At 53.3% G+C, this 22,121-nt stretch overlaps 1 protein-coding gene and 1 long non-coding RNA gene across 4 annotated transcripts in view; both read left to right on the top strand.

The window, feature by feature from the left end:
• Positions 1 to 14,852, top strand: part of LOC142035891 (uncharacterized) — a 37,636-nt gene extending 22,784 nt beyond the window's left edge. For 2 of the 3 annotated variants that reach the window (XR_012651981.1, XR_012651982.1), the window contains 3 exons: positions 5,187 to 5,524; positions 11,120 to 11,276; positions 13,633 to 14,852. The gene's annotated coding sequence lies outside the window, so the exon portion shown is untranslated. Of the gene's footprint in view, positions 1 to 5,186; positions 5,525 to 7,904; positions 10,560 to 11,119; positions 11,277 to 13,632 lie in introns of those variants that run through there. The other variant, XR_012651983.1, reaches the window with a different exon arrangement.
• A 2,038-nt stretch (positions 14,853 to 16,890) lies between these two features.
• Positions 16,891 to 19,001, top strand: LOC142035892 (uncharacterized). The gene is made up of 3 exons (XR_012651984.1): positions 16,891 to 17,020; positions 17,148 to 17,256; positions 18,407 to 19,001. It is a non-coding gene; the product is annotated as an uncharacterized LOC142035892 (long non-coding RNA).
• Positions 19,002 to 22,121: the final 3,120 nt, after the last annotated feature.

The raw sequence follows: 22,121 nt of genomic DNA, 5'->3' as shown, positions 1-22,121 counted from the left end.
CAGGTGCTTCCCTCTACTATTTCAAGATAAAGCAGCACGTTTTTCTTGGGAAAGGGAGCCTCTGGTCAAGGGGAAAAGGAACACTGTCTTGTCCCCCATGCTGGCTCCTTGTCCATCTTGCCAGGCTGTTCCCCTCCCCATGGTCCAGGGAAGGAAAGCATTGCTCAAGCCTAGTGGGTGGGACTGCAGAGGGTAGTGAAGATGTCCTGGTTTCTTTAGGTAGCTATAACCTGCAGGTGTGGAGCTAGCTGATGGGACCACCGCGGGGGCCTCTTCCACCAGCTTGGCTTCTCAAAACAGCTGCTCCAAGAGCTGTGATTAACGGCAATCTATCAGCAGAGAGAAATGTACTGTCTCTGCCTTGCCAACAAAGAGCTAGCAGGGAGGCTGGAGGCTTGGCTGCCCATTCGGAGGTTTGCAAAGCTGCTGAGAGCCCTGCATGCTGCGTCTTCCCGCATCTCCCTCGGGGGCCAGATCGGCAGAGGGCACTGCACGTCCAGGCTTGATCTGCCTGGGAAGGGAGGGAAGGTCCTCTCCACCCCTCCAGCTCCAGGGCCAGAGGAGAGGCATGGACCAGCAGTGCTTGCTCTCTGACCACCAGGCCTCTCCCCCAGCTCCCTGCCAAAGAGCCCCAGGCTTCGGGGCTGTCTCCCTGATGGAAAGATTGGGGCCGATGGAGGAAATCAGGAGGCGCTCAGTGAAACGACAGGCAAATTTAGATCAAACGGCAGGAAATCCGCTCTCTGGCAGTGCAGAAGAGCCACGCTGTGGAAAGCTCTGGTCCGGCAGGAGGTCATCCAAGACAAACACAGAGCTGCCTTCTGGGGCGGACTGGCTGACCGGCAGGATGGGCGAGAGCCGGGGATCTGGGCAGGCGAAGCTGTAAAAGCAGTTTGGCTTTGTGCTCCGCTGCGGTCACCGCAGGCGGTCGGGGAGGAGCTCCCACCCTGCCCGCAGGCTGCAGGATGGTACCCTGAGCCCATGCAGGGAGCAGAAGGAGCCTTTCCCACCATAGCCTGAGGCTATTTTTTCTGATGGATTTTTTCATCAGAACAGGATATTTATCAGCCTGAGCGGCATCAGCATGGTCCCAGCCAGGTTTGGTGCAGATCGTGTCCTCCTTGGTGAGGTGGGCTGGGGGACAGTGTTTGGAGACAGGTTTTAGGCTCTTCCAGTGAGAACATTTGCATTCACACATAGAGATAAATGTCCCAAGGGGATGTTCCCATAATGCCCATGGAAGTAGCTGGTCACTGGAGTGAACAGGGAGCCAGATGCTACCTCTTGCATTGCTGTAGCACTGCAGGTTTTGATGCAGCAGTGACTTCTCCTCAGTGGAGGTCTCTTTGGCTGAAGAGACAGCAATAAAGATCAAAGGCTTATGGACTTTCTTGAATGACATGTCCTGCTGTCTTTCATGGGGCAGAAAGGGCGAGTGATTGAATTGTGGAGTGTTTCCTCTCGTTTCTTCACTGGTTGAAATCTGGGCTTGTCTGAGAGCTCTTGCCCTTGAATAGTGATTTGGCAGCACTCGGATGACCACCCCGTAAACCCACCTGTCTGGCTGGTTTCTGCAGGGCAGAAGTTACAGCTGAAACAGCGGTGAACCTCAAGAGGAGAGCAGGCTTGTGCATCTTCAGGCAGTACCTGTGGTTCAAGCAAGCCAAAGGCTTCACTCAGATGTAAGCTGAGGTATTCTAGCCGGTAGAGATGATTGCTCCCTGTGAACCTGCTTTGGAGTTTATTTGTTCACTGAAACCTTTATCAAGAGAGTGAAGGTGATTTTCCAGACTTGTTGATGTCCTCGGGAGATAGCTTGCATAGAGGCCTTTCCAAGACACTGCAATCTCAGCTATTGCCCTTTGACAGCAGCAAAGATAAAGGTATATGAACCTCCTGCTCAAGGAAGCACCCTCCTCCTCTTGCATCGCTTCCTTGAGATTAGCATGCGGTCTGCTGCTTCACGGCCTGGGGCTTTGTCCCCAGGAGAAGCAACTGGGGTTTCACACACAGCCCTAATCACCCATGAAAGTACTCTCTGATTTGTTTCTCCTCACCCACTTGGAGCAGGGGCTTGTGTGGAGGTGTCTGAGCTCTGCGCGAGTGTGACAAAAGCATCAGGGTGGAGCTGGCTGATCTGCTCTGAGTCTGCAAGCAAGAGGGATGGATCTCATCTTGTTTAGGCTACCTAAACAAGTAGCTGTTGCTCAGGAGAGATGAGAAAGCTGAGCTAAAACCGTGTTCCCTGGCACCATAATGCCTGAAACAGTAGTGTGTTTATGTAGGACCGTAAAGGAGCCAGGGAATGCCACCAGCCTAGTCGTGAATGTCCTGGTGAACCTCCTGGAGCTCACAGCAACGGTCTCAGCTTTCTCCCTCCGCCAAGCATCAGACCCAAAAGGAAGAAAGGTCTGTAAGTGGGACCAGCTGGGGAGCTCCAGGCTGCACAGACCTGACATGAGAATGGTCTGTGGCAGTGCCAGTCAGCAAAGATGGAAGGGGAGGTGAGCTCCAATGAGCGGTGGGCCATCTCTATCCTGCAGGCTTTCTACCCTCATCCCCCATAGCTCCTTCTGGGAGAGGGAACTGGGCTCACCAGCTTGCTGTCAGGATGCAGTGTCAGAGGCTTTCCTCAGAAATATTGGCAAGAGTCCTGGACTGTTGGGCTTAGAGTCCTTGGGCTGATGAATGCAGATGAGACCTCTGCTCACCACAGGCAACCCGCTGGTACAAGTGCTTCCAGAAACCAATTGTGCTTTGTCCTGGAAACAGGTTGGGGTTATTTTGTGTCCACTCGTTCCCTTAGGAGACTGCCTTGGGGAGCTTCCCTCTCAATTGTTCAGAATCTTCTACAGATTTCCAGCACAAATGTATCTATGGCCGGCTTTCTCCTCATTTATTCTTGAGCCAGAGGACAGTGCTGGCACAAACAGCTCTTTTCCCTGCCTGTACTCTTCAATGTTGATTTGAAATAGTCTTTCTTTGGCCTTGGGTTTCAGAGGGATGCATTTCAAAACCAGAAATAAATGGGCTTGAAATATTTCCCATAATTTTGCAAGATCTTGACCCTATGATAGATTAGAATAAAGATAACAACAAAATCAGCATTCAGGCTGGAACCACTATTGTTAAATAGACAACACTGTAAAGCCAGTACTTCTTGTTTACAATTGAACTCATGAATTTTTAGATATTAATGTATGAGGGATTGAGTAAACAACCATTGTGCCTCTAAGGAATGAGTCCCAGGCTGTCCTGAGCTGGAATACTTTGTACTTTCCTGATTGCCTTCCAAGAATTTCAAATTACTTTGTAACAGAAAAACAAGCCTGCTTCACGAGACATTAGAGAGGTTCTTGGGACGACCTTAATTTCTCTGCACCGTGATGTGGCTGGTTTTGGGGAAGAGCTCTGCAGCTGGGTACAGTGGGATGCTGAGTGCGTAGGTTTTCGTAGAGAGGTGGGGACTACATTTGAAGAATAAACCACTCAGGTCAGGAGAGTCAGCCTGGATGTATTAAACCCTGCTGTAGTGCACAGGTCTGCAACCAGCAGGTAGCCCTGTCAGTCCCCGTTCCCAGTTTGATGGGCACAGAGACATCGCAAACACTGGCTCAGCAGTCCTGTGACTGCCGTGGAGAAGGGGAGGTGAAGGGACTAGTGGGAAGTCACACAGCAGGTCAGGGTGAGAGCCAGCAAGAAAAGGACTCTGCTTGCTTAATCCATGAGCCTTTCAGGAGCAGCTAGGATGCTCTCGGGGATGGGTTCATGAGAACAGCCCCCAAGGACCAAGTGACAAAGGGATGTGTGGGAAAGGAGTGTCCCCCCGTGCCCTGGAGAGACCATGCCATGCTCTCCTGGGAAGCTGCGGACCGTGTTATATGCTCATGGGCTCTCCAGGCTTACCAGGGTGTTTCCGAGTATGGTGGCCCTGACACCACAGGCTGTGGTGCACTTCAAATTGTCCCTTATTTCTGGCTGTCCTATGCTGAGCGAGTGCTCTTCAGGAGCAGCCAGCCTGTTGCCTCCAACCAAAAATAACACTTGGGACCAGAGACCAGCCTGCTTATTGTCCCTGCCAGTCCTGGGCTGCCCAAGTGATATTTGGCCAGTTTTTGAGCTGAGACCAACAGCCAGAAATGGAGAAAACTTTCCACTGGTGCTGGTGGCTGGGGGTTGCAGACAGGGCATGCAACAAAGGCAGCCGATAGCCTGGCAGCCTTGAGGTGTCCCTCTCGGCCAGCCTGGGCAGTCCTGTCTTGGGCATCATGGCCAGCACTTTGGTAAAGCAGGCAGGATGGGTCCCTCACTACCTGGGTTGTTCTTGGGTTTGGTTTCCAAGCCAGCAGCCTGGAGCTGTGGAAAGAGTCATGAATTCGGGTTACCAAACCATCTGCTGGCTGCATTTTAAAAAGCAATTAAAGTAAAATTGTTTCCAGCCCTTCTGTTTGCACGATGTAGTCTAAAGAGAGATAGCCGAGCCAGGATTTGCCTGATCCTGCCGCAGCTCCAAGTATGAGTTAATTTGATCTAATCTCTCCACTGTGCATGCTGGAAAGCGAGGAGTTCCCTACTGAGGTCTCGAGGAGCGTGCAGGTAAACGTGGCTGCCATGCTGTTAGGTTTGAATGATGGTGAAACCCAGGAAAATAGCATTTTGATATTGTTTTTTATTACTGCTTTTCATCAGAAATTATTAGAGTAAAAAAACATGTAGGAAGTAAGAATACTTTTGCATGGTAGGGGATGATGGTGTGTTGCCGAAGACTGATGGATGGCTGGTCTAGCCGGTGTTGGACAGAGCTGCTAAAGCAACGGTCTGGGGAGCTCTTTCCAGGGTACCCCACAGGGCAGGGCGACTGGTGTGGCTGGGTGGGTGGGTGGGGGCATGGGGCCCTTGAGAGCCACCTCTGCTCACACACTGGCTCCCAGTGACCTCTCAAAGCATGAAACTTTGTTTTCTTCCTTTTCCCGCAGTGAAAGGCGTGCAAAGAGAGGAAAAAAAGGGGTAGGGATGAAAAGAGAAGGTAGGGTGACATCATTCTTCTTTGTCCTCCTTTGGCAGCTGTCACCTTGCCAAATCAGAGAATAACCTTGTGGTGGAGGGGAAGGTGAGGCTATGCTGATGGTGAGGAGTGGATACGTAGGGGATTTAATATTCTTCCTTGGGTGTTTTTATGTCTGCAGGGTTTTCATTCCTGTTCTGCTGAGAGGTCATGCCCAGGAGACATGGGGAAATGAGTCCTCATAACCCATGCAGGGCATGTGTTTGGGGATGCCTTTACGCCTGGGGACTGCTTGACAACCAAAGATAACAGGATCAAGACGCCCTTACAGAAAGCAGGGACAGCTTGCCCTGGTGCTTCAGGCTGTGCTTGGTGGAGAGGATGCACACCCATGCCACCGGTGCCGAACCTCTTGCGACTGCCCCCGCGATGCTCTGGGTGCAAAGCGGAGAGAAGTGAGGTCTGACATTACGAAGCTCGGATTTGGACCAAAGCATCTCCTTTTTCCAGCAGGAGAAGGTAACGTGCCCCAGTGCTGAGTCTTGATGAGGGTGGGATGAAATGAGTTGGTGGCTCATGGTGTTGGAGACTGCAGGATGCCATGGGGACAGCCTGGCTTGGCTGTCACCGCCACCCACACCCCGCCACGCCAACGACCAGCTGAACGTATAGAACCCGAACATGGTTGTGTATAGAGGGGCTGCCCAGGTCTCACATCTTATTTGACAAGGAGGAAAAAGAAACGACAGGCTGGCAAGGAGGCAGGAGAAAAGTCCTCCCTGACGAGCGGAGGGGGTAGCACAGCTGCAGGGTCCCAGAGAGGCTCCGTTGGGGCAGCTGCTTGGTTTACAAGAAAAAAAGCCCCGAGCGCAGTGCCGGGCTGAGCCGGCGGCTTATGTAAGAGCTGGCAGCGGGGCCGGCGGTGCGGAAACCCAGCGGGCTGCCAGTGGGGTGCAATCGCCTTTGATTTTCTCCTGTTTGCTCAGCAGCTTTCATGCGGCGGGGGAGCGGGGCGAGGGCGCGAGATTCCTGCACACTGAACTCCTCTGTTTTTCTCGGCAGGATAAACAGGACATAAAACAAAGCCCCGGGGCCAGCTCTCGCCTCCGAGGCAGCGTGCTGCCAAACCCCCAGTGGGGTGGCCTGTCCCCGCTGTGTTGCTCCCTGGGGAGCAGCCACGCCAGCTGGGGTGCTGCAGCCTGGGAAGCGGGGAGGTGATGGGTTTCTGGGTGCCGCAGCCATTTTTTGCAGCTGGGTGAGGGTTGCCCCGTGACATTGGTGAGCAGCAAACAGGAAAAAGGGGGCAAAGCTCTCTGGCAGGGCTCAGGCGGCAAGTCCCAATGGCCTCGGAGAGCCAAGGATGGGTGCTCTTGAAGTGACACCAGGCTGGACACCATGCGGGCACCGGCCAGGCTGGGTGTCCCCTGCAAGGGTTTTGCTGTGACCCGGCTGCCCCACGAGGCAGCAGGACCAAGCCCCGTCTAAAACACCATGGGATGCAGCGGGGCTATGAGCGGGTTGAACACCGGTCCTCTCTGCAATGGGCTCTGTGTGCGGGGTTTCACTGCTCCATTAAAGTTGGGCTGCTTTATAACTTCCTCTAAGGAGTAATTTCCAGGCTGTCTTGCCCCCATGCTAGATGCCTGTCAGTGACAGAGAGTGATGGGGCTGACCTCTGCCCTTTCCCAATGCGGTATTAGCTAAGCTGGGTCCCCAGAGATGTGCCATCCCAAGCCCATGCCAGGTCCCCTGAATTTCCACAGAGCCACGATTTCACCACTGTGAGCCTGCTGCAGGGCAAGGTGAGAAGGCAGGGAGCAAATGCTTGCTGCTGGGGTTTGAAACACTTCCAAGAGTTTCGAGTGGAGTTTGTTCTGGAGCAAAGTGTCCTGTAACTACCTTGAAGTCACTTAGTTGGGGAAAAGCATTGGCCAAGTGCGAGGCTGCAGGAAAACTCATAGGAAATGTTATTGCTGCTAAAGCAACATGAAGGGAGGATGGTTTGGTGCTGTACCTCTGTCCTGGGTGTCTGCCCAGTGCCTGCTCCAGGTGCCGGCCTGTGGGTGCTGAGCACCCCTGCAAGTGCCAGCGACCAGTAGAGCTAAGGAGCCGTGCTCCTCCAAAACCATCAGGATCTTTGTGGGGGGGATGCAAATCCTGGGGCTGCTTATCCAAACCTCTTGGCCTGGGGTTTTGTGAGAGCTGGCTTTCTCGTAGGATTCCCACTCCAGGCTTGATGGGTTGGAAATACTGCAAGAGCAGCCCTTTTTCTGTTTTGTTTTGGTTTTTTTCTCCCGATGTTTGTGTCTTTCCACTTCCGTCTCTGGCCAAGGCGAGCGGTGCCAAGGCACAAGATCCAGGCACACCCAGAGGGAGGGGAAAGCAAAGCACCCTCAACCCGCAGGAAAATGGGGACAGAAAGCAAACACGGCGGCTGGGAGGAAGGAGGAAGGTTTGCTTGCTGGCTGCGGCCAAGGGACGGGTCTCCTCGGGGAGGTCCATGGACTCGAAGCGGGTGTTGTGGTTCCAATTCGGCATTCTGTCCTCTGGTCCTGCGCTGCTGCTGGTTCGCCACGGGAGAGATAAGGAGGGTCTGCACTCAGGGTGCACACAGGGCTCAACACCTTCCTGCTTCCCAGCTCGCTGGTTGGGTCTCCCTGGCCCCACTTTGAGCAGCAATATGGGCTCAAGCTGCACGAGTTGAAAAGGCTCAAGCTCTCAAAAAGCAGTGCGGGATCAAAGCTTTCTAAACACTCAGGGCATTTGGCCCAGGAGGTTTTGTTCCGACTATTTATAGCAGTTGGGGCCAAGCAAGTTCAGAGTTGGAGGCAAACTTTTCCAAAGCTGGGGACCATTTGGATTAGGGAGGGGGAAAGGGAGTTCAGCCAGGCCTGTTTCCAGCAAACGTTGACTCCTTCCCTTAGGTATGTGTTGCTATCCATGACACACTAACAACAGCTCTGCACAGAAGTGCCTGGCTGGGGCTGTAAAGATTGAAACAAAAATGTGAATTGGCTGGAAAGGAGAACATGAAACAGAGAAAAGTTTCCAAACAGCCATGCTGTAGCATTTGAAAGTGAAAACTTTGCTTACCAGCTTGTATTCATCCTCCGGTCGACATCCTTCAATTACAAATACACCCCTATTGTTTTCCAGGGGAAAGCTGGCAATGATTTTAGGGCAGAAAGACTACAGTATGGCTTCCTGAAGCATATGCCATGCTTAGAAATGGAGAGGGGGGGTGTCTTCTTATCTTCGATGTGAATCTTTCTGTGTTGTCACTAAAGAACGCATCATTTTTCTGTGCTACCCTGTATAGGCAAAGCCAACCTTAAGTTCTGAGCAAGCAAACCAACCAGGACACCCTTGAAATTGTGTCACATTTGAAGCTGTAGCCCTTGGAGGGCATGAAGGCAGAAGCTGGGGTTTTCCTGTCTGCCAAGTGAATTGTGCTAATGATGATGTTAAGTCGTGAGGAGCATGAGCAGCATGCTTTAGATATACACCACAGCTTTTTGCATGCCTAGATCCACTCTCTTGATTTAAGGCACTCAGTATAGGTTATAAAAATATCCCTCCAATTACCAGTAGCTTCCCAGCCACGATCTGTAGGAGTAGCATTCTTCTTACTTCTCCCTAAAGCTTACTTCTCCCTAAGGAAAGGATGCAATTAGGTTGGCAGGTAATTATAATCAGCCTAATGAGGGGATGGCTCAAGGGAAGTGGATTTGGCAGCTGGGTGGTGTCCAGCCCAGGTGGGCTGTTACGGTGAGCGACGTTATGCTCTTTCCTGGCAAGGGTGGTGTGGGTTTTCTGCACGCTGCTCCACGCTCGGTGCTGTGTCAACAAACACAGCCCAAGTCTACCACGTGCGTGCCTCGGGTTGTTTTCAAAGAGAGAAATGCCATAGCTGGAAGATTTCCTTTCATCTCCAATATCCCCACCAAAGCTGGTCCTCTGATGCAGAGGATGCCTGTCCTTGTTGTGGGTGGTTGGACTGCACTGGAGAAGCCGGGGAAGGCTGCGAGATCTCCAATGGATTTTGAAGAATGAAATGGTTGGAGAGTGGGATGAAGGTGGGTCTGTGCTGACTGCACATCAGGTGGCCATGGCTGGTGTTGCAAGGGGAATTGTCAGGCAGAAGGGAAGGTGAAGAATCTGAAGCTACCCAGATGTCAGCCTCGGGGCCTGTCTTGTTTCATATTTCTGTGAATGACCAAAAAAAGTAGAACAATGTTGACATGTGTGAATGAGGCAGAGCTGAGAGGGTATCGACAGTATAGGAAGTTATAGGTGTTATAAAAAGAGAATTGGATGACCTGGAAGACAGGAGCAACAACAACGGTATGAAGCTCAGCAGTATAAAACAAAGTCTTTGAGCTTGAGAAGCAACAACATAAGATAGGACTTCACATTTTTCTGGAGGTAACAGAGAAGGGCTTCCGACTATCCACTGATCTCACAGTGTGTTTGAGCCACTGCCTGAATGCTGTCCTGCAAAAGGCAGGCGCACCCTTAGAGGACTTTCACGACAAGGCCTCTCCATTGACCTTAAAACCCTAAGGGCAAGAGCCACCAAGACCTCAATTGGAACAGCGGGTACAAATCTGATCATCCTTTCACTAGAAAAAGTTAGAGTGGAGTGAGTGCAAAGCAAATCAACTGTCCTGCTTGCTCTAACAGTGAAATAGGTGTGAGGGTCAGATGTGGTTGTCCTTCTCCCATCTTGGTTTTTCAACATGGCAAAGACAGGCTCTGAGCCCAGTTTCCACCCCTACCCAGCAGAAGAAAATGTTCTTCTCATTTTTGCCTCCTAATGATGATGATGACCATTCACCTCTTGTTTTGTATGTGTCCTTACTATGAAAGACCGTTCTTGTGCTTGGTGGTAATGTTCCCAACTCTTGGTTTGGAAAGGGTACGCTGGCCAACTGGACAGTCATTCAGTTGGTTGAGAGGCTGTCTGTTCTGTAATTAACAGACAAAATGCCCACCACTGTGGTTGGAAAGAAGTTTTAATTAAAATCCTTTGGTATTCGCCTTGGCCAGAGCGTGGAGTGAATGGGAAGAGGGCAGAAGGCCCAGATCAGTGTCTTTGGTCACCCTAGGAGAGTGTCCACTGAGGCTGAACACAAGGAAGGACCTGGTTTATAATTGCATGGGCTTTTTTTTTTTTCCTTGAGTGACCTGCCCAATGGATGACTGCAAGCTGATAGGAGTTGCAGATACTGCCAACCAAAAGTTGGGATAGGTCCACAGGTCATTTGAGTCCTAATGAGGAACCATGAATAGAAGCTCACATCACACAAGTGAAAAACACCTCACTCTCTTCTCTAATGAGCGTGGCTCTCCAAATGCTTTTGTCTTGGGCTTTGCTTGGCTTTCAGAGGTACCCGGGGCTGCATCTTCCAGGCTGACCTCCAAGCTGCTGTCACCTACCCCATCTCTCTGAGGGCCACCAGGAAGGTGCCTCACCGTGCTGGGTGGCCAAGGTGGTTCTGTAGCGGTCCTGTGTGTTTATGACGATGGCATGAGTGAGCAAAGTCCTTGGACGGTGAGATACCCCCTCGGAGGGGGATGTGGTGGGCTCTGGTCGGTCTCCCCTGGGTGGAAGTTGTCCTCCGTGTGCTTGCCTGTGATGTGCTGGGATCTGAACAAGTGGGCACATCGTTTCATGTGTGGTGTTCCCCACCAGCGCTGTAACTGCAGGTGCTACCCTAATAAACGAGTGTCTGCTCCTCCCAATGTCAAAGCCCTTTAATTAATGCAAAGGTCATGTAATAAGCACTGGGAAACTGGAACCAGGGTGGGTTCCTCTCTCGTTCACATGGGGTGAGTCCTGCTTGCTTCCATGATGCCAGTGCCGTGGGCCTATTTATATTCCCTCTGCTCAGGACGGGGTGGTGGACTTTGTGGTTTGCACGCTAATGAGCAAGCAAAATTAAGATGTAAAAAAAGCTGAATGGGGCCAGCCCCACAACTTGTCACTTGAAGGCCAACACGAGGGTCCTACCAGCCTGTGTTACCCCTTGACAGGGCACCAGGGCCCTGAGGCCATGTAGTTGCTCTTCAAAATGTTACTCAAAAATATCTTTTTTTTTTTTTTTTCTTTAGGATTGTTAAGGTAACTTTTGGGGGGCAAAAGTTCCATTTTGCCCTCAGTTCCATGCATCGAGCCTTGACTCCTGCATCCTTCCTTCAGCATGGCACAGACTTTGTCCGGAGGTACCCCAGACCCCTGCGCAGGAGGATGGAGCAGGCATCTGGCACGGTGAGTTGGGAAAGGATTTTACTGGCCTAGAGAAATCAATTGGCTTTCACACATTTTAAGGAAGAAAAAAACTAAATCCTTTCCTGTTCCCATTTAAGTTTTTGTCTGCTGCTTTCGGGTTTAATTTTGTGCTGTCAAGCTGTGTGGGAGTGCTGAGCAGCTTTGGAGTTTCTCAGCCCGCACTGGTGATGGAGGAGACATCGTCCAGGTGAACCCAGGCTCTTCGGCTTGGCTACATCCACACGTGGTCGGGATGGGTGTAGGCACTCAGGGTGCCCCTGCCTGGCACCCATCCTGTGGGCAGGGAGGGAGAGGGGGGAGTTTGGGTGGAAATGGGGAGAGCCCCAGCAGTGAAGCACAGGGGCGGCTCCAGGGACCAGTCAGCAGTGGGCTTCAGGGCTGGGTGAAACATCCTGCTGGGATCCGTTTAGCCCTGTGCCGGGCCAGCCACCTGTGCAAACCCAGCTTCTCGGATGAAATTAGCATTTTGGGGCAGTGGCAGGGGGATATTTTTACTGTTCCCCAAGAAAAATGCTATTTTTAATGCCCAAGTGTAGCAGACAAAGGGGTTGGCTGTGTTTTTCCCTTCCCTTTCAATCCCCTTTCTGCACGGTAACATTTTCTACTTCCAAACCCTGGTTTTTTGTTTGGGGTTATTTTCCCCCCTTCTTTTTCCCCCCCTATTTCCCCCTTCCCCCCAGTATCCCCCTGGGGGAACAGCCCCCTTCCCCGGGGTCCCCAGTCCTGGCAGAGTGCCGCGGAGGTGCCAAGGCGCGCAGAAGGGCGATGCCAGCGCTTCCTGCTGGCTCCCTGGCAGCACAATGGGGACATTCAGGCGGGCACCGCATAGCCCAGCACCAACCCAGAGCCAGAGACACCCCCCCGCCATCCCCGTCCCCCCTCTATCGCCGTCTCCCAAATAGCAGCGTGAGACAGAAAGCAGCTGACGCTGTGTCCCAGCGCGCTGGCGGAGGCGAACTGGAATCCAGCATCACAAAACGAGCCCTGTGCACGCTCCCCTTCTGACGCAGGCGCGCGTGTGTGTTGCGTCCCCCCCTCCGTTCCCCCCAAAATCTCCAAGTCTGCCCAGTAACACCAAACTGGGCTCCCTTTCCCACCCCCCCCCGGCCAATCCGCACGCTGCCAACAGGCCAGGGCCTCCGCTGCTGAGATGCGAGAGGCAGGAGCTGGTAGAGTTGCAGGGAACGGCATGTTTTCCTTCTTGCCTTCTTCCTTTGGAGCTGCTTGTTTTTTAATTCGGGGCCGGAGGGGAGGCGTGGGTCGGAGCTTGGAGGCAGCCCCTGTCCTTTCCCAGTAACACAGCCTACCCCCACAGAAAAAAGAGATTTCATTGCTGCTCAAGGAAGCCTCGTTTTTAATCGCAGGCAGAGAAGCAGGTTTTTTTTAGGGGTGGGATGAAGGAGAAAGGAGGGAGGGCAGAGCAAGGAAAGCAGGGCTTCATCCTCCCTGGGTCCAACCAGATCTTTTCAGGCTTTCCTGCCTGCTCTGAGGGGGTTTTTTTTGTCCCCTCCTCTTTGCTTTGCTGTTTTTCCTTGTCTCTGACCGTGCTTGCAGCAGCTGCTGTGTTTGCAGGGAGGCTGGGCTGGTGTAAATCCAGCGGTCCTGGGGCGCTGGGGGGTGATTGATAGCGGGCTGCCTGTTGGCCTCCAGTCTGCTGCCCTCCGAAACTCCCCGGGAAGCAGCTGTGGTAGGTGCAGGGATGAAAACACTGAATGTGCTGGGTTTCAGGGGGTTTAACCGAAGGGCGTCAGCTACTTTGCAGGGGAGCTGCCTGTCCCTGTGCCTCCTCCCTGTATCAGGGCTTTCTGCAGGTCCCTTGGGCTTAACAGCCACAGAGCAGGACCTGACAATTACAAGGCGCAAAACAATTAACACATTTTGGTCTTTTCTGGCATGTTTATGGGCCAGCACCTCAGGATGAGCTTGCCAACGTATGAGCCACACAGTGCACAGAAGTATCAGGGATGTCCAATGCCCATCCCTGATGTAAGGGATGGGTCTTTGGACCCAGGACTGGCAGGGCAAACTGGATAATGCGTCCCATGTTGCCTGCTCGTATGCACAGTTGTGCTGAGATGCAGCAATGCCCGATGAGAGGTGGAGGCCAGCTTGCGGCTGCTCCTCCGCAGCGTTGGAGGAGCTCTGCTGCATCGATGGCAGTGATGCTCTGCTGATTTGCATCCTGCTGAAGCCTTGGCTCAGAAAGGTGTGTAGTGGCTTAATGCAACCAAATCCTCATGGGATCTCAGTAAGTTGAGGACTTGAAGGTAGTGGCCTTGTTGCAAAGGGTGCAAAGCTGGATGCCAGGTAACCACGCAGCTTATATGTCTTGCAGGGAAATTGCTGCCAGCAGTACTACCAACCAGATGGGATTGTCCTGACATCTGAACATTTTGCAGCCACCTCGAGAGGACTGTCACTCTCCCCTGGTCATTTTGGGTGTCGTGACAGAGCACTGGCTGAAGGGAGGACGGGACAAACATCCTGCTGGCTCCAGGGGCCCTAAATGACTGGGGAGAAAACAGCAACTGCTGCAAGCTGGTGCCCTAGGCTGCAAAAGAGGAGCAGGCAGGCCAGATCCTGCAGGCCCTGGGTGCAGCCATTGGGTAAACTGCAGGAACGGAGCTTGGACTGCAAACAACCCGGGGAACGGCAGGCAAAATTGTGCCAGGGGTGGCTGGGAGAGGCTGGCAAGGGCAGCACGTCCCTGGGTGTGCTGGTGGTGCTCCACCCCGGGGAGAGGCTGAGCCCGGGGTTTCTTGCACAAACTGTTTGTGTAGGGTGAGGAAAGCCGGGGCCTGGGGGCATGGAGCAGCTCAGGACGTCCCGTGGCAGCTTTCCCACACCAGCTGCTGGAGCTGGCCGTGGAGCGCTCTGCGCTGGCCCACGGGAAACACTGCGAATTACAGCTCCTGGGGGGCGAGTGGGGCCAGCTCGGCCGTGCGGGATCTTCCCTCCACAGGGATGGGGCAGGCAGCACCGGGGAGGGCTGTGTCAATAAATGGGTGTTATTTCTTAAAAAGATTTCAGGGTCTTTTTCTGCTGTGCCCTGCTTCCCTCGCCTGTTTCTCAGCATCTGCCCTTCTCCTTGACTCCACTGAGTTCTATCAGGACACAGAATATCTGGCCTGAAAAGCACACATCTTGCATGGATAACCATCGCTTCCTGGCTTTGCACACCTCCAGCCCACAGCCAGAGGAGGAGCACTGGAAGATTCAAAGCCCCAAGCTTTAACCCTTACAGCCCTTCTGAATTCCACCCATGGACACAGCCCCCGCAAGGTAACAGAAGAGCAGCCAGGGCCCTGCCAGCAACAACAGGTTGGAAAGTGGAGCTGGGAGGATGGCTGGTGTCAGATGGGTGAAGGACAGATACAGTCTTCTAGTAGTCTTGATTGCAGGCAGGGTAGACGTTCATCCAGCAGACCCACTGCTCTGTTCACCCATAGGTGCAGACCCAGGGAGAGGGCAGGTGCTGGGTGCCCCTGGGCTGGTTATGGTATTCACTGGGCAAACTGGTCATCCCAGACACCTGCTCACTCAGACTCGGGCTTGAGTGAGAAGTAGGATGCAGGCACAATATATAGGATATCCTATATGATATCATGGTATAAGATGCAGACATGGTCCACAGCTCACTGTAGAAAACATTAGCCAAACTAACAGCTCAGGAGCTGGATTTCATATCAGATGTTGCAAGAGCTGCAGTGGTAGGAAATGGGCTGGTTTTGTCGCAGTCCAAAGAAAAGAGAGGGGGGGTGTTCATTCCCTCCCCAACTCAAGTTCACATTAGGGATACGGATGGGCTTAGCAGCAGGACGAGTGTCTGTCCCTACAGAGCAGCCTTATGTCCGTGAGACAACCAGGGTAGGGGCTGGCTGGGCTCGAGCTCAGCCTTTTATGCTGGGAGGATGGGAAAGAGCTGGCAGGGAGTGAGCAAGGGGGGGACACCCAGCTTTGCATCAGGGTTATGGGAGGGAAAACATGTTCAGGAGGGTGTTAGCTGCAGCATGGCCTTGCGGTTACAGTAATTCCCCCTGCTGCCGGTGATTTGAGCTGTACCTACTGTGGGGCAGCGACCTTGTGGCAGGGCACGCCACGCTGGTCCGGAGCATCAAGAGCAACCTTCCCATCGGTTTTCAAGTCTCAGAGGAGATTTCCCTGGCGGAGAGACTCAGTTTTCTTTGGAGCAAAGATAACCTTCCCCTCCTCCCCCACTGCTGAATACTCTGGCATTGCACCAAATAGCAAAGTCAACATGAAATACACCCTCATTTCCTGGGCCTCCTCTTCCCAGCCGTCCTCCAGCAAAGAGGAGTGATATAGCATCTGCTTTTCTAGCCGCAGCCCTTTTCCAGGGCCGGGTCTTTGTGGCTCTTCAGGGGTGTTGCCAAGAGCTTTGAAATCCGTTCAAGGCATAAAGCGAGGCAGCAGCAAGGAGCGAGCAGCAGAAGCAGCACTGCCTGTGTTGAGCCCTGCCCACTGCTGGTAGTGCCCCAAAGGGCCTCCGGTTTGCTCAGGCTTTTAAGGGGCATCGCTGAGGCCACCACCATCCTGTGTCATTGCACAACCTTCCCGTTCAGTGCACGTGGGGAAAGGAGCCACTCACATCTCTTTCCTTCCAACGTGGGCACACAGGAAGGTCGGAATAAGGATGCCGGCTCTGCCCCGTTAGTCTGGAAACTGCTGTCCACAGCTATGACATTGAGTCTAATTTATGAGCTAAACAGGATCAGGAGAAGCTGACTGGCAGAGGCAGATCCCATCAGTGTCTGCCAGACCATTTGCCTCCAGGAACTGGAAGCAAGATGGGATCAAAGGTGCATATGGTATCCAGTATGCCTTCATTGCACCAGCTTCTCATCTCCATCCCAGTTCTCTTGCAAAGCAACTCAGAAGCTGGACGAGTGCTTTCCATCTCCATCCTCTTGCCTTGCTGCAGTGACTGACCTTCCTGGGACATTGCTCCCCGCTCCTTGTTGGCTAACGGTGTGATGGACCTGCCAGGATGACCCTGGGACCAGGTCCCATCCATTTGCTGTGGACTGTGGAGGTCACAGCGGGATGGACCCACCTTCCACACGAGAGTGTCTGGTTGGAGGGGCATGGGGAAAGCAGGGATGAAGGATTTAGAGACTGCAGGACATGCCTAGTCAGATGAAAATTATTTAGCAGTAGGCTGGTATTTTTTTCAGCTTCAGTATCTCATGCTGCCCATTCCTTTGCACTTCATTAAACTGCTCTTCCAGCCACCCTCTTGAACTCAGAACCACTGCAGTATGAGCTATAAATTACTGCTGTCAGCCCCGTGATTCCCATGCCCTCCTGTTTGCCATATATTGCCCTGGACTCTCGGACAGGAGCCAACCTGGGCACGGCAGGAGGATCAGAGAGGGAAATATAATTAACAGGAGGGTGAACTTTGGGAATGACATGTTGGACAGGACTCAGGTGGGGTCTCTGGTAATGGGGGAGAATATATCCCAGAGGTTGGATACCATGTTTGGGTGTCAAAGGGGGAAGAGGTGAGAAGGTTGGTTGTGTGGATGTGCATGCAAATGTATTTATTGGCTCTTCGGGGCTGCCTTACATTCAAAATTCATGGTACAGCCTCTCTTCCAGCAGCGTTTCCAGGATCCGGCGCTTGTTTCCAGGACTGCAAAGATGACTGGCAAATGGCATGCAGAGAGTTTCTCCCCAGCCCTTGCACCATTCTGCCTGGGGTGAGGTTTTCCTCTAGTCTGCCCACCCCTCCCTGCTGCTCCCATCCCTCCTGCTTATTTTCCGCATTCTGCAGAGCCAGCCAGGCAATGTGCTCTAATGTTTTCTTCCAAATGAACTTTCCTACAGTAGTAAAAAAGGAGAAGATGTGGTTTGTGCTGCAGCTGAGAAATGTCCATGCCCTATGGCTCTACCCCACAGGTTCCTCTTCCCTGGAAGTGTGTGGTTAACTATGCAGGTAGGTCTGGCAAAGCCCCTGAGTCCCCCTGGGCCCCATTCATTCCCAGTTGTGCCCAGACCCCTTGCCAATGGGTAATGCCTGGGGGAGGCTGGGGAGCACCCTGCAACATGGGACCCTGATGACAACCTCCAGGTCGGTCTTCTCCAGTCACTGGAGAAGCAGATGACACTTACCCTCCCCCTGATTCCTCACCAGCATCAGCTCCAAATGAATGGTCCTGTGATCCCCACCACAATGCATGCATGAGAGCCCAGCTCTGGTCCAAGTGTCCTTCGGTGATCTTCACTCTCAGACCCACCAAAGGAAGACTCAAAGCTCCCAAATAGTCAATGCAATTCAGAGCATGGGCTTTCAAGCACTGGTGCTTAGGCTCACCTGCCTGTGCTTGCACACTAAGACAGCCTGGATGCTTGGCCTCTGTAGGACAGACACCTTTTAGTTGCTGTGCACTGCTATTCCTCATCATCTCTGATACAAAAATCACAGCAAGGTGATAGTGGCCATTGCCGGTTCCTGTCTGGTGATGCTGCCTAGGGTGGGCAATAAGGGGCAGAAAGCTAAGTTATAAAGAAAGGAGGGAGCCATGGGCAGAACAGGCATCCCCTACACCTTAAATCAGGTTGCTCCATGTCAGTGTTATGGGGCTGTGAGGTCTCAGGCTCTGTCATTCCTTCTCAGATGAAGGGTGATGTCTCCTCACAGGCTGTTGAAGCCTTAGCACCAACTAATCCAGCAGAAAGGGGCATGCAAGGGATATTAGGAAGGAGGTAAGTGACAGAGGGACAATTCTGGCTGGAAAAGAATTTCTGCTGGAGGTTTTTGTGCTGTTTCACTCTGGCTATGAGCCTCCTGTTTCTTGCAGAAAAAGAAGGAGGCTTTGAAACATCTGTTTGCAACCCCTTTGTTCCCCTTCTGGTGTCATCTGATCACTGACTGGTGTAGGAATCCATGCTTAGGCAGGTTATAAAAGGGAAGAAACAGCTTCCCAGTGTAAAACCCATGGGATGGGTGGGTCGTGGCAGGGAGACACCAGCTGAGCATTTTGTGCAGCTCCCATGAGCCTGGGGCTGGTAACAAGGCAGGGCACAGTGGCTTCAGAGAGAATCAGTCTCCAACGACCACCAGACACAGACCATGCTCCTAACAGGTATGGAGCAACATCTGCACTGCAACATGAGAGCTGACTCCATGCCCAAAGGATGCATACCAAATTCCTCATGAACCTCTCTAGGAACTGGACCATTGCATAGCCATATGCCATCTTCACCGCTGCAAAACTCTTCATCCTCTGTGTGCTTTCACATCAATGAAGAGCTGGCTGGCGTTTCTCCTCGGCCACTGTGCCCACAGCCAGCACCAGGCAGAGACTCCTCCTGGGGTCCCTACAACTCAGTCGGCTAATCTGCTGGATTATAGTTGTTATATTTAACCGGATTAGATGACTGTTACTGCAGTTACTGTTACTGTTTTGCACCAGTCGTATTTATAGGGTGCACTGGTCATATTTATAGGGCTGCAGAATCAAGTTACAACTCTAAGGGCTGCAGCCCTGGACGCTGTAGGTCAAAGTAACCCCTGCTGAGCATCACCCATTGGTATCGGCACTTCCAGGCGGCCTTGGTGGCTCCTCGCTGCAGGGCAGCGTTTGGCACCGCAAGTAGAAACCCCACCTCCCCGCACCTCAAATTGTGTTTTATAGCATTGTAGTGTACCGAAATCTTCTGGTTTGGGGGAATGGGGCCAGGGAGAAAATCTTAAACCCTTCTGCCTGAAGAGGGGGCAGTTCACACGGCCATCAGTCCCCACAAGCCTAGGAACTGCAAAAAAAAATCTTTAAACTGCCTTATAACGTCTTGGTTGTCTTTGGGGCTGGAGCCCTGTGGGATCGGTGACCAGGAGATGCTGTTTGTCACAGCCCGGGCTGCTGTCCCTGCTAGATCCCTGCACCACCCGGCTTTCCGCTCGCCCAGCAAGGCAGGCGCTCTGCACTTTTTGTGCTGCTGGGGTGCTTCGGTGTCACCCCAGACCATGTATCCCCAGGAAAGCCACATTCAAGAGCTGAGACAAGCCACACGCCCTGGGTTTGCACAAGGAGGTGCGAAAGCCCCCCCCCCCCCATGCAAACCCTAGCCCCAGCAAGCACAGCTCCCAGCCCCAGCACCCCGAGGGCACCCCAGGACCCCGCCAGCCTCCCCAAAAGCCACCTCTCCACCCTCCCCACTGCAGGCTCTGCCCACTGGAGTCCCCGTCCCCAGCCCCAGCAGCCCAGCAGGGTGCTGGCTCTGTAGGAAGCTGCCAGCGGTTTAGCTGCTGTTATTACGGCAGCAGTAAACACCTTCCCACAGCTGGCCTAAGGCCAGCGCCAGCGGCAGTCCCACGGCCGTGACACAGTCTGTGTCCCGGGGCCACCCTGCTGACAACCGGGTGCCAGCCTCTCCGCCCATGGAGGGAGAGAGGCAACCCCTCTGCTCATCCCGATCCAGCTTTGGGGTATTTTGGTGGACCCAGAGAATAATCCCCCTGTGATGCTGGCTCAGCCACAGTGAGCAGCACCAGGCATGGACCAACACCCGGCTAAATGTCAACCTCCACTTTGCACGGGTCTTGCTTGTCAGGACACCATCTTCTTCAAGTCCATCTTTTTTGGGTCTGGAGGATGTCTCTGAGGTTGCGCATACAAAGCTCCTTGTTAAGCTGGGGTTAAGAATGATGAATATTGAAATGCGTTAAGAAATCAAGCCCCTCCACCAGGATCTTTTTAACTGCAGCTGATCTTGGCTGTGTGTGGTGGGTTGACCCTGGCTGGATGCCAGTTGCCCACCAAAGCGCTCTGTCACTCCCCTCCTCAGCTGGACAGGGGAGAGAAAATACAACGACAGGCTCATGGGTTGAGATAAGGACAGGGAGAAATCACTCAGCAATTACTGTCACAGGCAAGACAGACTCGACTTGGGGAAAATTTAACTTAATTTATTACAAGTCAAACCAGAGTAGGGTAATGAGAAATAAAACCTAATCTTACACAACACCTTCCCCCCCTCCTTCCCTCCTTCCTGAGCTCAACTCCTCTCCTGATTTCTCCACCTCTTCCCCTCCAGCGGTACAGGAGGATGGGGAATGGGGGTTGGGGTCAGTTCATCACACGTCTCTGCTGCTCCTTCCTCCTCAGAGGCAGGACTTCTCACTTTTCCCCTGCTCCAGCGTGGGGTCCCTCCCACGGGAGACAGTCCTCCATGAACTTCTCCAACATGGATCCCTTCCACGGGCTGCAGTCCTTCAGGCACAGACTGCTCCAGCGTGGGTCCCCTGCGGGGTCACAAGTCCTGCCAGAAAATCTGCTTCAGCGTGGGCTTCCCATGGGGTCACAGGCTCCTTCGGGCACCCATCTGCTCCGGTGTGGGGTTGTCCCCGGGCTGCAGGTGGAGATCTGCTCCACCGTGGACCTCCCTGGGCTGCAGGGGGACAGCCTGCCTCACCAGGGTCTTCCCCACGGGTAGCAGGGGAATCTCTGCTCCGGCGCCTGGAGCATCTCCTCCCCCTCCTTCTTCACTGACCTGGGGGTCTGCAGGGTTGTTTCACATGTTCTCACGCCTCTCTGGCTGCAGTTTTGGTCCCACAGCAACTTTTTTCCCCTTCTTAAATCTGTTCACCCAGAGGCACTACCACCATTGCTGATGGGCTTGGCCTTGGCCAGCAGCAGGTCCATTTTGGAGATGGCTGGCACTGGCTCTGTCAGACATGGGGGAAGCTTCTCACAGAAGCCACCCCTGTAGCCCCCCCCGCTACCAAAACCTTGCCACGCAAACCCAATACACTGTGCAACCACGCTGCAGGTTCAGACAAGCTAAAAATGCCCTGTGCTCCCATGCAAAGGCTGTGGTGGAGCTGTGCTTGGAGCGACGTGGTATTATGAACTGCTGCTGGTTGGTAAGGTCTTAGTGCATGGCCAGAGCTGTATCTGTGCCGGGCAGCCCCTGTCCCAGAGATTAACCTTTTCAAATGAAACCTGCCTAGAGGCAAGGGTGGGCAAAATGAATTGCCTGAAAGCTCAGGCTGTGCAACGGCTGAAGGTAAAGACCCTCGTCACACAGGCATGTGGAGCTTCTCCCTTCTCCCTGCAGCCGCAGGATGCGTGGGAAGGCTCACAGAGCCCCCGCTGACTCAGCCCTCCACCACGCTGCTCCAAAAACACAATCCCAGCAAAGGAAAAACCAGCTCTTTCCTTGGCGCCTGGCTGCTTACAGTTGGCAGTTGGATGAGCAAAGGCACCTCCATTGCTTGGAGACCCTGGGCATCCTCCAGCCCCACTGCACGATGCACGGCAGGGACCAGCCCACCCTGTGAGGCCACGACTGACCCTCCAGCACGGGGACAAGGAGTCCCAAATAAGCTCTTCGGAAGTAATGAGGAACTGCAGCACATGCACTAATAATAAGGAAGCAGCAGGTGAAAAATAAATCATTTGCAGGAGCCCCTGGCTGGGAGGCTGAGCTGGGAGGCTCCCACGCGCCCGGGCTGACTGAGCCCTGATTTGTGGTCTGATCTTGGCTGCACTCATTGAACTCCTTGGGTCCCGGCTTGCCTGTCTGGAAAACCAAGTAGAATAAAAAGCAGGACATCAAAGCTGAGCTTAGCTTTTCCTTCTGCAGATAAATCAGCGGGAGATGAGGCAATTGGCTGTGTTTTTGTTTGCAAACAGCTTGCTTTAGGCATGCCAAGCCTGCCTGAACAGGGCGGCTGCGCTGGGCAGGTTGCACAGCTGAGGTGGGAAGATGAGCAAACCCCCTGCACTGTCCTTGGCCTGGTGGGAAGGTGATGGAGAGTTAGCCCAAAGAGCGAGCCTGCAGCAGCATGGCAGTACC

This window comes from Buteo buteo, chromosome 10 (assembly GCF_964188355.1).
Source record: "Buteo buteo chromosome 10, bButBut1.hap1.1, whole genome shotgun sequence".
In the NCBI taxonomy this organism is placed as follows: Eukaryota; Metazoa; Chordata; class Aves; order Accipitriformes; family Accipitridae; genus Buteo; species Buteo buteo.
Note: the sequence above shows the minus strand (reverse complement) of the source record. Positions and strands in the feature narration are given on the sequence as shown.